The 17,424-nt window shown below is 34.5% G+C and overlaps 1 protein-coding gene across 2 annotated transcripts in view; it reads right to left on the bottom strand.

Moving 5' to 3' along the window:
* CNTNAP2 (contactin associated protein 2) overlaps positions 1-17,424 on the bottom strand; it is a 2,323,962-nt gene that overhangs the window by 1,471,988 nt on the left and 834,550 nt on the right. The window lies entirely within an intron of this gene.

Here is a 17,424-nt window from a genome sequence, read left to right as displayed (position 1 = left end):
ATCATTATAATTTTCATAAATCTCTTCCAACTAAAATTAGGGTAGGAGTAATGCATTTTAAAATAATTATTGTAACATGCTCTTAAAAGAATTATTTCTAGGGTTATCTTAAAATGTATACTTGTGTAATATCTTTGATAAACTTATCATACTTAAAATTACCCTATTAATTTGAAACAATAAATTGTACCATTTTCTTTTTTTTTTTTTTTTTTTTTTTGAGACGGAGTCTCGCTCTGTCGCCCAGGCTGGAGTGCAGTGGCGCGATCTCGGCTCACTGCAAACTCCGTCTCCCGGGTTCACGCCATTCTCCTGCCTCAGCCTCCGAGTAGCTGGGACTACAGGCGCCCGCCACCACGCCCGACTAAAAATACAAAAAATTGTACCATTTTCTATGTTTACCTTAGTAAGGCACACTGTAGTCACTGTGGTGCAAGTAGCTCAAAATTTATACAAAAGTGTTTTTCTGGTTAGAAAAGGTTTTTGTTTCTAGTGTCTTTCTTCACTCCTATTAGCAGGGCATTGACTAACTTTTTAAGAGATATTTGTGTGACATATAAGTAGGTCTTTGTGCTAGGAAAATTATAAACAGCTTTTAGAGGAAAAATCTTCCAACTACAGGGATAAACAGTCTTAAATCTTCTTGTATATGAGAAATATTTAGCAAAAGAAGATGAATGTTATCAGCTACTAACAGCAAACTCTTGGCAAAAATGCTGAATAATCAAGAGTTGCATCAGGCAGAGGTAGAAAAACACAATGAAGTCGATGATAACAGTGGATATATGATTAAATCCATATTATAGGTTTTGCTCAAGTGGGTACCTAAATATATTTTGTCAGGGCAAAAAATTACTTACACTATCCAATGCCAAATAAAGTTGTTTGACATGTCATAGGAGGTGACAGTTCCAAACACAAACAAGAGTTTTAAAATATCTTTTTTGTTTCCCACTGCAAAAGGTTATCTTCTACTTCCTCTCTCTATTGATACCGGGGAGCTTTGCATGGTTTAAGACAGAGGGTATATTACAAATCAGTGAAGAAATGTGGAATAACTGATAAATGTTTCTGGGACAATTGAATATATCAAGATAAAAAAATAAAGTTAGACTTGGATTTCACATCATATACTAAAATAATTTGGGGTGAATTACAGTGGTATAAGTGACAGTTTAAAAGAAAGCATAAGAGATCATAAGATTTAAATAGAGAAATTTTTTTCTTGTGAGCAATAAAATACATATCACAATAGAAAGTATTGATCAATTAAAGAACTTTGCAAAAAAATCAAAAAGATATAGAAACAATGCGAAAAAGCACAGAATAGGGAAAAAATATTTAAAAGTCCACCAGATCCATCAATTATAATATAAAGTTGTCTGCTCCAATAGTTGAAATCTTGCTGTCAAATTCCTGATTGATTAAACAATTCTTTTCCAGAAGTAAGAATATTTATGTAAAGAAGTATGCTTTCCTTTTCTTTCTACATTATAGTTCATTGCTTCCTTCAGTGAATTGAAACATATGCACAGACTTTTTTCATCTATGCATACTTTCCATGTTTAATGAGCCATTAGTGCAGCATTTCCATTACATTGATTGCATTCATTCTGCTCCAGCAAAGCATACATTTCAGAATGTAAAATGTATCCGCTGTGTGTCCATTCAATGTTACCTTCTAATTTTAGAAAAAATAGTAGCAGTTACCCTTAATACCACTGTATTAAACACTAGGAGAAACCATTGTGTGAGAGATTATAAGTTAACACGATTTTATTGCAAAGGCATATAAATGCAAGAAATAAAATTTCAAAGCAAGAAATACGATTCCAAAGCCTCTTCCTATATGGAGTAATTCAAGAAAAACAAATGAAATAAGGGTTGCTTTCATCTGAAAATCTCATAACCCAGGTTATATGGTGGTATCGAAGCAATAATAGTTGATTATATACACCTATCAGCAAAAGCTAGAATCAAGATATAGGTGTGCCCTACTGCCTTTAATTTACATTTCAATATTTATAACAGTATGCTGGAACAGAATAAATACTTTTTATCTGATTATTATTTGCAATAGCTTATTTCCCTTTTTTTGGTATCTGGCAGTTAACTTTTCCATTGACAAGTTTGTGTTATATGATGATTTTAATAACAGAGCTGGAATTGTTCAATCAGTCGGCATTTGCTAGCTTTGTGTCAGCTACTCTACTAGACATGGGGAATAAAAAGATGAATGTGAAAGCTCCATTTTCAACAAGTTCATAGCCATTTGTGGGCCAGTAAAATTAACAAACAAAGATTTTTGTTCAAAAGGTAATTTAATATTTGATAATATATGATGCACAAGGTATTGTTTTATGCCTATTTCCAATTTTGTAATTGGAATTCATTACAAACCTATAGAGAAGTTATTTTCCCCAGTTTCCAGAAAAGTAAAAAAAGCTAGCATCTACTGAATGAATGACAAATGCAATAATTTTTGCAAAACGAGATGTCATCGCTTTTTATTTATACTACAATCTTCTGAGATAGTTTTTTTTTATCATCATCTCATTAAACATGGTTGCAGAACTAGTGACATACACACTAAATGATACATATGTGATTCCTAAGTACACATACATTCTACTATATTTTGGTAACTTTAATCCTTAAAATAGTATTGGTTCTTTGTGGCTGGTACTTCTTGAGCAGCAAAAATGCTTATAAGACTACTTATTATATGGCTCTTTTTCTCCATCACCTGCTATTGATTACTCAGATCTAAAATATCCTTGACTATCCATCATGTTTTTTTCCCTAGATATTGTCTTGCTGAAACCAACCTTGAGAGCTAGAAAATTCTATGATCTGTTCATTTACTTCCAAGATTTCAGTAGAAGTAATTTCATTCTCACTGAATATAATAATCTTAAGCCATGAACATAGATCAACCATCATCTCAGAGGACTGTCACTTACAAGAAACATGTGCTTGCATTTCCTTTAAATAGGTGCATGAAGATTAATATTTTTAGGTTCAGAAATTCCTATGATTCTGTCTATAAAAAATTTGTACTAGAGGAATGAAAATAAATCTACTGGACATATTCTGTCTCTGTGATCTTATGCGCCTTTAGAAATGTAAGAAAAGTCCTTTCTTATTTCCTCGAGCCGTGGTTTGTAGTTCTCCTTAAAGAGGTCCTTCACATCCCTTGTAAGCTGCATTCCTAGGTATTTTACTCTCTGTAGCAACTGTGAATGGGAGTTCACTCATGATTTGGCTCTCTGTCCATTATTGGTATATAGGAATGCTTGTGATTTTTGCACATTGATTTTGTATCCTGAGACTTTGCTGAAGTTGCTTATCAGCTTAAGGAGATTTGGGGCTGAGGTGATGGGGTTTCCTAAATATACAATCATATTATCTACAAACAGAGACAATTTGACTTCCTCTCTTCCTTTTTGACTACCTTTTATTTCTTTCTGTTGCCTGATTGCCCTGGCCAGAACTTCCAATACTATGTTGAATAGGAGTGGTGAGAGAGGGCATTCTTGTCTTGTGCCAGTTTTCAAATAGAATGCCTACAACTTTTGCCCATTCAGTATGATACTGGCTGTGGGTCTGTCATAAATAGCTCTTATTATTTTGGGATACGTTCCATCAATACCTAGTTTATTGAGAGTTTTTAGCATGAAAGGGTGTTAAATTTTACTGAAGGCCTTTTCAGCATCTATTGAGATAACCATGTAGCTTTTCTCATTGGTTCTGTTAATGTGATGGATTATGTTTATTGATTTGTATATGTTGAACCAGGCTTGCATTCCAGGGATGAAGCCGACTTCATCATGGCAGATAAGTTTTTAATGTGCTGCTGGATTTGGTTTGCCAGTATTTTACCGAGGATTTTTGCGTCGATGTTCATCAGGGATATTGGCCTGAAATTTTCTTTTTTTTTGTTGTGTCTCTGCCAGGTTTTGGTATCAGGATGACGTAAAAACATTCCATGCTCATGGATAGGAAGAATCAATATCGTGAAAATGGCCATACTGCCCAAAGTAACTTAGAGATTAAATGATATCCCCATCAAGCTACCATTGACTTTCTTCACAGAATTAGAAAAACTATTTTTAATTTTATATGGAAACAAAAAAGAGCCCATATAGTCAAGACAATCCTATGCAAAAAGAACAAAGCTGGAGAAATCACACTACCTGACTTCAAACTATCTTACAAGGCTACAATAACCGAAACAGCATGGTACTGGTAACAAAACAGACATATAGACAAATGGAACAGAACAGATGCCTCAGAAATAATGTCACACATCTACAACCATCAGATCTTTGACAAATCTGACAAAAACAAGCAATGGGGAAAGGATTCCCTATTTAATAAATGGTGTTGGGAAAATTAGCTAGCCATATGCAGAAAACTGAAACTGGACCCCTTCCTTACACCTTATACAAAAATTAACTCAAGATGGATTAAGGACTTAAATATAAGACCTAACACCATAAAAACCCTAGAAGAAAACCTAGGCAATACCATTCAGAATATAGACATGGGCAAACTCTTCATGACTAAAACACCAAAAGCAATGGCAACAAAAGCCAAAATTGACAAATGGGATCTAATTAAACTAAAGAGCTTGTGCACAGCAAAATAAAATATCATCAGAGTGAACAGGCAACCTACAGAATGGGAGAAAAATTTTGCAATCTATCAATCTGACAAAGGACTAATATCCAGAATCTACAAGGAACTTAAGCAAATTTACGAGAAAAAATCAAACAAGGCCATCAAAAAGTGGGTGAAGGATGTGAACAGACACTTCTAAAAGCGGACATTTATGTGGCCAACAAACATATGAAAAAAAGCTCATAATCATTGGTCATTACAGAAATGCAAATCAAAACCACAATGAGATACCATCTCATGCCAGTTAGAATGGTGATCATTAAAAAGTCAGGAAACAATAGATGCTGGAGAGGATGTGGAGAAATAGGAACACTTTTACACTGTTGGTGGGAGTGTAAATTAGTTCAACCATTGTGGAAGACAGTGTGGCAATTATTCAAGGATCTAGAACCAGAAATAGCATTAGACCCAGCAATCCCATGACTGGGTATATACCCAAAGGATTATAAATCATTCTACTCTAAAGACACATGCACAAGTCTGTTTATTGCAGCATTATTCACAATAGCAAAGACTTGGAACCAACTCAGATGCCCATCAATGATAGACTGGATAAAAAAAATGTGGCACATATACACCATAGAATACTATACAGCCATAGAAAAGAATGAGTTCATGTCCTTTGCAGGGACATAGATGAAGCTGGAAACCATCATTCTCAGGAAACTAACACAAGAACAGAAAACAACAGAAAAACACATGTTCTCACTCATAAGTGGTAACTGAACAATGAGAACACACGGACACAGAGAGGGGAACATCACACATCAGGGCCTGTTTGTGGTGTGGGGCAAGGGGAGGGAGAGCATTAGGAAAAATACCTAATGTAGATGGCGGGTTGATGGGTGCAGCAAACCACCGTGGCATGTGTATACCTATGTAACAAACCTACATGTTCTACACATGTATCCCAGAACTTAAAGTATTATACAAAAAGAAAGAAAAGTAATTGCCTGTATAAAGAATGGCAAAATTAGGATTCCCAAGGATAGAAGGTTATTAACCATTTATCTTGAATTTTTATAGACATCTTTAAAGAAAGCCAGACCATCTATCTGTACCCTCAGATAATATAATTATTTCAGAAAGTTGTTAGATGCACATGTTTTCATATTAAGGCAATTATTTTTCTAATGGATTTAGGAAATTTGTATTTTGGAGCCTCTGATACCTAAGGCAAAAATCACTGTTGTTATTGTTCTCTTGTTAATGCTTCCACATTTCATCCTTGGAATCATATTAATCATTTCCTGACAGATGAACACCAATTTTTGCTAAGTTCTTCGCACATAGTATTATTATGTCATTGTTTTCCTCATGTGCTTAGCAAGAATCAATTTACAGTTTAAGAAGACAAAAACAAAAGAAAACAAAACCCACAGAGCTTTGTGCTCATATCCTTCACCGTGGCTCTGCACCACATAATGGACCTTGAACAGGGAGAAATGTTAAGAGTCCTGGATCAGGTCTGTAAGTGCTTCAACATCAAAGCAAGGGAAACATGAGAGCATTGGCCTATTCCCTTCTTTAAGGGACATATTAGGAAGATGAGGCTTGAAGATCACAGTTTCAGTTCAACAAATGCATTGTGATATGACTGAGAAAACAAAACAAGGAATTTAGACTTCTTCCCAGAAATAATTATAACTAAATAATGCAATATATATATATATATATATCTTTCAAAATATTTCAAAGACAGGCATGATAGCTCATGTAATTCCAACATGTTGCGAGGCTGAGGTAGAATATATAATATTCTCTCTCTATATATATAGATACATCTTTGAAATATTTTGAAAGATATATATATAATTATATATATAGATACATCTATATACATAGATATATATATATAGTTGACAGCTTTGTGAACACCCCTATATATATATGTGTGTGTGTGTGTATATATATATATATATATATATATATATATATATATATAGAGAGAGAGAGAGAGAGAGAGAGAGAAGGAAATTGATAGGGGTACTCAAAAAGCTGTCAACTATCCTAAAAATTTACAAATTTATATGACATTGCTAATGACAATTTGAGAAGCTGGAGAAAAAATTAAAAAAAAAATGACAACTCAAAATGTACACCATCACTTTAGCAGAATGACCAAACTATCTATTTTTTTTCTAAATTCATATTTTTAGCCAGGTTGTGATGGCAGGTGCCTGTAATCCCAGATACTCAGGAGGCCGAGGCAAGAGAACTGCTCGTACATGGGAGGCGGAAGTTATAGGGAGCTGAGGTCACATCACTGCACTCCAGCCTGGGCAACAACAGTGAAACTCCATCTCAAAAATAAATAAATAAATAAATAAATAAATAAATAAATTGATGTTTTTATTGCAAATAATTGTCATAGAAATGACAATGAAAGAAGATGCAGTCTAAGTCTACAAGAACAAAAATATCTATAAAGATGCTTTTTTGGGGGGATTTTGTGAATGCTTGTATTTGCTCTTTTTAAATTATCAATTTTAAATAATGTTTTTTTTTTAATCAAATATTAGGTAAGCGCAAAAGTAATTGCAGTTTTTGCATTGTTGGAACCAGCAGGATGTAGAAAATGCTTTCCAAGAATTCATCAAATCCTGAAGTATGGCTTTTTACGCTACAGGAATAAACAAACTTACTTCTCCTTGGCAATAATGTGTTGATTGTAATGGTTCCTATTTTAATTAATAAAGATGTGTTTGAGCCTAGTTATACATGATTTTAAATTCACAGACCGAAACTGTAATTACTTTTGCACCAACCTTTTACCTTTAAAGCTCATTATCGATTGCAATTTCAAATAATTTTTTTCTAATAGCCAGTTCCCCAAATTAAGCTTCCCCTAAACCTAAAAACGTTATTAAAGCTCAATAATCAAATTTATGTTTTGGATACTTTATTTGAAATGAAGATTTTTTACTTACTTTATATTACATCTGTTCCATCAATCCTATAACTATAAATACCTAAGGACTGTTTTATTAAAATATATCATGGAAATATATTTAGACAACATAAAAACAATGAACTTTTATTTCTATGCTTTTAAAAATCACAGACAGGGAAGAGGAAATAGTAAAAGCTTTTCTGAGGCTTCCTTAGTCTGGTAGATTTAGACTCAAGGAGTCAGATATTTTCTGATTCTACACGGGAATAAAAAGTGTATTTGAAGCAGACAGAGAGAGAGAAAGAAAAGGAAGGAGGGAGGGAGGGAGGGAAGGAAGGAAGGAAGGAAGGAAGGAAGGAAGGAAGGAAGGAAGGAAGGAAGGAAGGAAGGGAAGGAAGGGTCTCCTTTTCAGTTTCTTTTTAAACTTACTGGTAGAAAACCCACCAAAGGTCTCTCTTTGGCCCCACCTTTCCCTCTTCTAAATGGGAGAAGGTGGGCCATGGTGGCAATCTAGGCAGGAGGAGGTCTTAGCACAACAGCGAAGTAGTTTCAGTGTTGTGGGGATTGTTCAAATATAAAGAGACAAAGAAAATGATGCTTGTACTCTTTCTGGATATGTTGGGGGTTTTTGGAGATGTAAAATGAAATATGAAATAAAATTTTCTTTACATTTTCTTACATTTCCAACATGGATTTTAAGAAGGGCAGCAACATTATTATTAATAGTATGGTATGGAGCTGATTGCAGTAAATTGTAGAAAGCCCTTTGAGACAAGAACCAGTCAGCATGAGTCTGATTCTAGTGCCCGAGCTAAATATCTTTCCTAATTCTATGAAAAGACAAAGGGATGGGTGGATTAAGTGATTCGCCAACCAAGCTTGGGGAGAGAACAATTTTTTTCAATTAAGACGCTTCCAAATCCCTCAAAATAGCTGTTGCTGCTGCGCCTTTTTCCTCCTCCCCTTCTCCTCTCTCTTCTTATTTTCTGTTTTCCATTTCTGTTATGATTCGATTCAAGATTTGATTAACCATAAATACTTAAACATCAGTATTGTAATTAATTTTTCCTGGTGCAGAAATGGATATTCCTGGGTTGAGACAGAAAAATGTGCCTCAGAATCTCTTACAAAAATCAAGCTGAAACACCAGTTATTTCTATTTAACCACAGCTAAGTCACACAAGTTTACATTAGAACATAAAACATGGAAGTGCCCTGCTAATGGAGATGCTTCCAGCTAAGCAGTGATGCAGATGTTAGACAAAGGGTGCAGACGATAACAAGTACAGACGAGATCGTTTTTACACATGCAGTTCTGATGCCCATTGCAATGATCACAATGAGAAATAAAACCTAGAGGCATTTTTCAAATGTCAGTGAGACTATGCAGAATGCTTTATATGTTTATTATCACATGCACTGAGTATTTTTATAGCAACAGGTGTTCACAGAAGAAAAATATAAAAAGAAATGCCAACAGAAAAGACAGAACATAAATCATTCATAACCCCACTACCTTGAGATAACTACCATTAAATTGCTATGCATAGCCTTAAGATTTTTCTTTTTTTTTTTTTTTGATACAGAGTCTCGCTCTGTCACCCAGGCTGGAGTGCAGTGGCACGATCTCGGCTCACTGCAAACTCCACCTCCTGGGTTCACGCCATTCTCCTGCCTCAGCCTCCCGAGTAGCTGGGACTGCAGGTGCCCGCCACCACATCCGGCTAATTTTTTATATTTTTAGTAGAGATGGGGTTTCACCGTGTTAGCCAGGATTGTCTCCATCTCATGACCTCGTAATCCGCCCACCTCGGCCTCCCAAAGTGCTGGGATTACAGGTGTGAGCCCCTGCGCCCGGCCAGCCTTCAGATTTTTCTATGCATATGTATATCTACGTTAATAATCTTGCAAGTTTAGGAATGTCATTGTTGCTGCTTAGTATTTTACCTTCTCCACTTAACATTATTCCTTTATGAATATTTTCTAATTTATTATCATATTTATAACTACCGTAGGTTGTTTCATAAAAATTAAGATATAACACAGAATTAAGATTCAATATACCATATGCAACACATAATAAATGTGCTTGATAACTGTAAAATTAAAAAAAATCTACAGTTGACCCTTGAACAACATAGGTTTGAACTTCACAGGTCTATTATACATGCATTTTTTAAATAAATGTATTGAAAAATGATTGGAGATTTGCAACAATTTGAAAAAAAAAAAAAACCTGTAGATGAATCTCATAGCCTAGAAGTATAGAAAAATTAATAAAAAAATAGCCATGTCAGGAACATATAAAACATACGTTGGTATTGGTCTATTTTATAATTTACTACCATTAATGATACACAAACCTAGTATGAAAAGTTCAAATTTATCAAAACTTACACACAGAAACGCAGACCATATATGGTACCATTTGCAGTTGAGAGAAATATAAACAAAAGTAAAGATGCAGTATTAAATCATAACTATAAAATTAACTATAGTACAAATTAAACTATAGTAATAACTTTATAGTTACTGCTATTGCGGTGAGCTGGTGTTGTCAGTATCCTCCTAAAATGCTGTGTTATGCTAATCATCTTCATGTAAGCAGTTTATCTCTCCAGTAAATTGATAATTGCAGTAGTAAGTAATTTCTCTCAGTTCTCCTGTAGTTTTTATCATTTTTAGTGCAATACTTTAAATCTTGAATGACACCATGGGACCCATACAAAGTGCCACTAGTGATGCTCGAAGTGCTCCCAAGAAGCAGAGAAAAGTCATGACATTACCAGTAAAAGCTGAATGGCATGATATGTACCATAGATGGAAGTCTGCAGCTGCAGTTGCTACTACTTCAGACCAACAATTCACCTTATAAACAGATGATGTAAACTTATAGTATTGATAAATACAGTACAGTACTGTAAATGTATTTTCTCTCTCTTTTTTTTTTTTCGTTTGTTTTGTTTGTTTGAGACAGAATCTTACTCTGTCACCCAGGCTGGAGTGCAGTGACATGATCTCGGCTCACTGTAACCTCTGCCTCCCAGGTTCAAGTGATTCTCCTGCCTCAGCCTCCCTAGTAGCTGGGATTCCAGGTGCATGCCACCACACCTAGCTAATTTTTGTATTTTTAGTAGAGATAGGATTCCGCCATGTTGGCCAGGCTGGTCTCGAATTCCTGATCTCAGGTGAACCACCTGCCTCGGCCTTATTTTCTCTTTCTTATGAGTTTCGTAACACTATTTTCCTTTCTCTTTAAAGTAAGAATACAGTATATAATACATAAACATAAAATATGTGTTAATTGACAATATTACAAGTAAGGCTTATGGTCAACAGTAGGCTATAATGTTTTGTTTTTTGTTTTTTGTTTTTTTTTTTTTGAGACGGAGTCTTGCTCTTTCGCCCAGGCTGGAGTGCAGTGGTGCAATCTCGGCTCACTGCAAGCTCCGCATCCCGGGTTCACGCCATTCTCCTGCCTCAGCCTCTCTGAGTAGCTGGGACTACAGGCGCCCGCCACCACGCCCGGCTAATTTTTTGTATTTTTTAGTAGAGACGGGGTTTCACCGTGGTCTCGATCTCCTGACCTTGTGATCCGCCCGCCTCGGCCTCCCAAAGTGCTGGGATTACAAGCGTGAGCCACCGCGCCCAGCCAGCTATAATGTTTTTGAAGAGTCAAAAATTATATATGGGTATTTGACTGCATGACAGGGGGGTCTGTGCCCCTAATTCTCACATTGTTCAATGGTTAACTGTACACTCTATTTTATTTTACAGTTTTAAGCCAACAGGTAAAAATGAACACTATTTCTAAATTTTTACTGTGATAAATTATGTTGTAATAGAAACATTTCAATGTCCTTTAAGAGCTATTCCCAATCATTTATAATAAAAGGTGGAATAATAAGGTCAAAGTTTAAGCCTATTTTAGTGTTGATGCAGGCAACATTCAATGTTGATATTTTGGAAAGATTATAACAATTAACACTGGCATTGGTAGTTCTCCAAAACACACTAACATTGGCATTATACATAAATTTTATTCTCAGTCAATAGGTAATTGTGGTATTTCACTTATAATTCTTCTTAATGATAGGTTGAACATGCATTCTTTGTTTTTCATTGGCCACTCCTGTGTCCTTTCGGTAAGTTATCCTTGCATTTATATTGTCCTTTTCCTCCCACTGTAGTGTCGGCCTTTTTATTTTAATTTATGCAAGTTTTCTGTCTTTAATATTAACTGATATATAGCTTGTCATAACAGTTACAACCATTTTGAAACATTTTCTGTTTTTCAACCACTTTCTTGTAATAGTCCTTGTACCTCACTCCATTTTTCCAATCTCCTTTCATTCTCCCATGTATCACATATTTCAATAACTGTAATGTCATCTATTTGCATTTGATGAGAGCCTTCACATATCTTATTCTCTCCGCTGAGGGAGAGTAAGTGAGTAAAGCTGGTTTTTCTTTTAGGCTCCAGCATATATAAATTTGTTCATCTAACCCACTGCTTCACTGATAGTTTAGTTATGTAGATAATTTTACATCTGTATTTTTTCTTCATAGAATTTTGAAGATATTTTTCCATTCCATTCCAGTGTGCATAAGAATTATGAGACAACATCAAAAAAGCAACTATATGAGTTATAGAAGTTAAATAAAGGAAAGAGAAACATAAAAAGAATAGAAAGCATATTTAAAGAAATAGGAGCAGAAAAATTTCCAAACTCAGGGAAAGATAAAAATATCCAGGTACAGGAAGGTCAAAGTTCTTCATTCAGATTCTATACAAATAAGAATACCCCAAGACATATTAAAATCAAACTATCAAATATTGAAGACAAAGAGATAATTCTGAAAACAGCAAGACTAAAGCAGCAAATAACATATAAGGAAGTTCCAATATACCAGCTGGAGACATGCTCAGCAGAAACCTTACAGTCCAGAAAAGATTTGGATAATATATCCAACATGCTGAAGAAAAAAAAAAAATCTGTCAGCCAAGAATAGTGTACCCAGGAAAACTGTTCTTCAGAAATAAAAAAGAGACAAACACTTTTCTAGACAAACAAAGCTGAGGGAGCTCATCACCACCAAACCTGTGTTATAAGAAATGATAAAGAGGGTTCTATGAGTTGAAAGAAAAGGACACTAAGATTAACACAAAAACATCTGAAAGAATAAAACTCATTGGTAAGAGAAAATACAGAGTAAAGTTCAGACTATCTTCATACTATAATGGCGGTGCGTAAATCACATATGTCATTAGTATGAAGGTTAAAAGACAAAACTATTAAATTAGTAATCACTACAGTAATTTGTTAAGGATTATCCGATATAAAATGATAAAAATTGTGACATCAAAAATTGAAATGTAGAGGGGAAGTAGAGTTAAAGTGTAGAGTTGCTTTTTTGTGATCAAAGTTGCTTTTGCTTAAAATATCCTGTTATAACTGTAAGATGACTTTTGCAAGCTTCATGATAATCACAAAGCAAATAACTTGGATACACTAAAAACAAAAAGCAACAAAATAAATGTACCACAGAGAAAATCACCACAAAGAAGACAGTAAGAGAAGAAGAAAGAATCTTCAAAATAACTAGGAAACAAGGAACAATATAGTGTAGTAAGTCCTTACCTATCAATAATTACTTCGAATGTAAATTAATTAAATAATCCAACAAAAAGAAAAGAAGTGACTGAATGCTTTAAAAAAATAGGACCTAACTATAGTATAGAAATGGAAAAAGATGTCTCATGCAAATAGAAACTTTAAAAAAGAGCAAGAATAGCTAGAATTAAACCAGATAAAATACAATTTAAGTCAAAAGCTGTAAAAAGAGACAAAGATGGTAATTATATAATTACAAAGGGGCCCATTTAGCAAGATAATATAACAATTCTCTCTCTCTCTCTCTCTCTCTATATATATATATATATATACACACACACACACATATATAACTATATATACAGCAACTGTATGTATATGACTGTATATATATATAGTGCAGTGTGTGTATATATATATATATACACACTATATTGTGTGTGTGTGTATGTGTGTGTATATATATACATTTACTACACTAATGTGTAGTCACAATCTCTGTGGGGCTTAAATTCAATTTCAACCCAGTTTGGCCAACAAGGTATCATGAGAATTGCTTCTTATCACTACATGTGTAATACGGTAATACATACACAAATGAAAACACATAATTTATTAAGACCTTCCACACTCTACCTTTAACACTCTGTTAAAAAAATAGGGGGCTGGGTGCGGTAGCTCACGCCTGTAATCCTAGCACTTTGGGAGGCTGAGGCAGGCAGATCACGAGGTCAGGAGATCAAGACCACCCTGGACAACAAGGTGAAACCCTTCTCTACTAAAATACAAAAAATTAGCTGGGCGTGGTGGCAGACACCTGTAATCCCAGCTACTCGGGAGGCAGAGGTTGCAGTGAGCCCAAATCGTGCCACTGCACTCCAGCCTGGTGACAGAGCAAGACTCCATCTCAAAAAATAAATAAATAAATAATAAAAATAAAAAATCAAAGAAAGGGACCAAAATATGATGCATGAGAATGTTTTTCGTGACATCAATGAAATATTAAATTTTTAAAAATAGGCAGTATAGAGGTAAAATCCTAACCATATGGCAATACATTCTGCCACTCCTTTCATACTTTCTAAATTGGCAATTGTGCCAAAAAACTCTTTTCTGTAGTGTAAACCAGATCTCAGGGTTAGTTTGGCAATGTGTTAAATTCTGCTGTAAGCATTAGTCCGGTGAGACTTTGGCAAGCCGACACTATTCAAAGCAGTCAAAAATAAAACGTAAAAAACTGAAAAAAAATCTAATTTGTACTAAGAAAGAAATTCAAATATTGAAAAATATAATCTTTAATGCATTTTGGCTTCCCTTGCATTTCCATTTTATTCCTTTAGTTTTTTTGTGGGTGCTAAAACCACTAAGTCTTTGCTCAGAAGGAAACATTTTGTCTACTAAGTCTGGTTTCTATAACCATAAAATTGGGATGTTCCTGAGACACTGAGCCCCATCTATTACAGGCAAATTAAAAAACTGAGGGATTAAGAATGAAGTATAATGAAGAAAAAGAGTATCAAGAAATCAAAAAATTTCTTCTTCTCATGGGAACCGTAAAATCCTGAAAAGTAAATGGCAATCACATTCCCACAGCTATTACAGTGCTTCTGAATAGATAATCATTTCAAACCATTTATTTTGCTGGAAAAGGTATTTCAGAGAAAGAAGTAAAAAGAAAAAAACCAGAAGTTCTAATGTCACCTTCATGATTTATGTGTTGCTCACAAATGGATGAGAGGCAATTTTGAATTTACTGTAGGCACATTTGCTATATCGAATTCTCTATCTGCTAGTTATAGATGTGGACAGATGGATAAGAAATAGATTCCCCAAGTGGAAAATGAGCCACACAGAAGAATTCAAAACGATCTCCTATTGTGAGTTTCTGAAACGTACTATAGAACAAGAAACAGCATTGTAGACTGCCGCTTGCTTAGAGCTACTAGTAGAAGAAAAAAAATGCATGTTTTCTCATTTGGGGATAGATTTATAGTTGACCATGTGTTTCTTCTTTGGTCAATACCTAGCATTTGTTAAGTTTTCTATTTTTTCCTGGGTTGGCAGTGATAAATATTTTTCCTCCTAGATAGATTTTGAAAGTATACTTTCTTGTAAATGTCAGGTTTCCATTTGTCCTACAGTAAATGCTAGCCTGCATTGGCAATGTCTTTCTGCACTAAAACTTAGATAGAAGGATGATGAATTTGTAAATTCACTTTCAATAATCACTCAATTCATCAGGATTGTTAGATATCTGGGACTACCGATATCTAATGCTTGGCTTGGTATATAGTAAGCTCAGTAAATATTTGTTGAATGATGAATAAGACAATAGATTTGAGCACACAAAAGAAAAATGAAATACATAATTTTTTGTCCCTCGAGAAGCTGATGGACTAATAAGGAATATACAGAATAATAAGATTAGCAAGACATTTCAAAAATGCTTTAGAATATTTTAATGAAATATTTTTACATGGAAATCAGAATAAAAATTATAAACATAATACCCTAAAGAGAATCTTATATTTAAATTAATAAGTGATCTAGCATTAATGAGAAATGATTCATTATAACATGGATGTGCAGTGGAGGGATTTGTTTTTGCAGTGATGCCATTCTTAGAAGCAGAATACAATATACAAAAGAAGTAGTTGTGTATATTATATATACATATATATGTGTACATATATACACATGTATACATGTATACACATATGTATATATGTATATATTATATATAAAACTACTTCTACTTCTACTACTTGTATATTATATATGTAAATAAATATATATAGAGAGATATATAAACACACACATATAAAGTGTTGTATCTATACTTATCTGTGGATTGTAATTTTAGGATGCTCTTAATTTATTATGCCAAGGGGAAAGTTAAGCTTGGGAAATGAGTCACATAGCATGTGTGCAAATTCAGCTTCTTAGATTATAGATTTACTCTCTTCTTCATTGTTCTTGTTCTGTAAATGACTAGGGGAGACTAGAGATCAGACATCTTACCCCTTCAATTCACTGATCTTTGTTGTAGATTAACTACCTCATTTATTGTCATGTACCTAACTCAGACCAGATGGTGCAAAAGACCTCATGGCTGTTACATCTTCAGGGTGGAATGTTAAATATACCCTTCCTGAAAGAAAAATACAGTCTCAACTAATCAGATCATTGTAAATATGCATCCAGCCTTGTATACAAAGATGTTGAAATTCTTTTTACCTTCCTTAAACTTTGTCTGTATAAACAACCCTAAGCCTCTACCATCGGAACACTGACTTCTAGTCTTTGTTACCTGTGCTTCCCGAGTGGCTGTCTTCAAACTTTGTGCTTGAATAAACTCTCTTTAAACTAGATTCTAACCCATTTTTATTATTTTAGGTTGACATTATTTATAATTACAACATATTCAACACCATTTCTGTTACATGTGCATTTTTTTATGAAATAAAAGTAAGAGGAAGAGCCAATGGAATTTTCCAGGGCAGGTGTCAGGTACTACCAATCTTTGCAGCATTGTCCCAGCCACTTTTTATAAACCAAAATAAACCACATAATTTCAGGCAAGTGCAGCTGAGAAAAGCACTACCCATAACAAGGTTTCCTCTTCTTAATAGAAATAAAGAAATCCTGGAGTTAACTCTTGTGAGAACAACTTAAATTTAAAATATTCATCATTGTGAAAGTGTACAAGTATTAACAGTTGGTTTTTGCTTTTTTTTTTTTTTTTTTTTTTTTTTTGAGACAGAGTCTCACCCTGTCGCCCAGGCTGGAATGCAGTGGCGTGATCTCAGCTCACAGCAACCTCCACCTCTCAGGACTACAGGCACGTGCTACCACACCCAGCTAAGTTTTTCTATTTTTATTTTTTAGTAGAGACGGGGTTTCACCGTGTTAGCCAGGATGATCTTAATCTCCTGACCTAATGATCCGCCTGCCTCGGTCTCCCAAAGTGCTGAGTTTACAGGCGTGAGCCACCACGCCCGGTCAGTTTTCACTTTTTAAATCCCTCGATGTGAGAACATACTTTGGGGTATTCCTAAACACTGTTTCCAAAGACATTAAATGAAACTTTTATTGATCTTACAAAACTGGCAAAACCAACCTAGAACTCATGTTCGTGAACACATTTTATTTTAAGTTTAAAGGAGTTTAATGAAGCAATGAAACATTCGTGAATCAGGCAGCCTCTAGAATCACAGCAGCTTCACAGAGACT

This window comes from Symphalangus syndactylus, chromosome 6, assembly GCF_028878055.3.
Source record: "Symphalangus syndactylus isolate Jambi chromosome 6, NHGRI_mSymSyn1-v2.1_pri, whole genome shotgun sequence".
NCBI lineage: Eukaryota > Metazoa > Chordata > Mammalia > Primates > Hylobatidae > Symphalangus > Symphalangus syndactylus.
This window is presented reverse-complemented; position numbering and strand designations above follow the sequence as displayed.